This window comes from Capsicum annuum, chromosome 12, assembly GCF_002878395.1.
Source record: "Capsicum annuum cultivar UCD-10X-F1 chromosome 12, UCD10Xv1.1, whole genome shotgun sequence".
Taxonomy (NCBI): Eukaryota; Viridiplantae; Streptophyta; class Magnoliopsida; order Solanales; family Solanaceae; genus Capsicum; species Capsicum annuum.
Window position 1 is genome coordinate 12,445,469 of NC_061122.1, and position 723 is coordinate 12,446,191.

Sequence of the window (723 nt, forward strand, 5' to 3'; positions counted from 1 at the left end):
GTGCAATAACACATGTGAGTCATCATATAATTTGTCAATCATTTTCAGTTCATCAAGAATATCAATTCTCATAATGTAAATATCATTTAAATCTTTTGAAAGAATAACTTTCATAATTCCACTTTTAAATCACTTCACCATTCACCATAGACACAAGGAAACACATATACGTTGGGAGATCCTATAACCGACATAAACCATGTGAGCTACATGGAGTCCAACGTACAACCCATGTTGGGGAGGGCCGTCCTATCCTTGCCATTAGAGTAGGACTATCGATATCAAATCCACATAAACTAGTGATCACTATATAAATCAGCCTCAGGCTCATTCCTACGGGGGCATGTAGTTCTAGGGAAGTAAGGTCACTTTATACCTCCTACTCGGTGCTAAAGATTTCTTCCGGACTTAGCTCAGATCATTTAAAAGACAATCCATAACAAAATAATTTCAGTAATATATAAATATACATCGGGAGCCATCATGATTTTCATCTATCAAAATCAACCACATTGTGGATTTCTTTCACACTCGAGTTCAAAATAACTCCATTAAGACCAAAAGGTCAAATCATTCAAAATATCTCAAATATTCAACATCAACGTGCTTATAACACACACTTTCTAAAAAAAACACAATTTCCAATGGAGATTCACAACCCAAATATCAAAATCATGATAAATATCGTTTAAGATTCATGCTATATATCTCCACACATGTAAA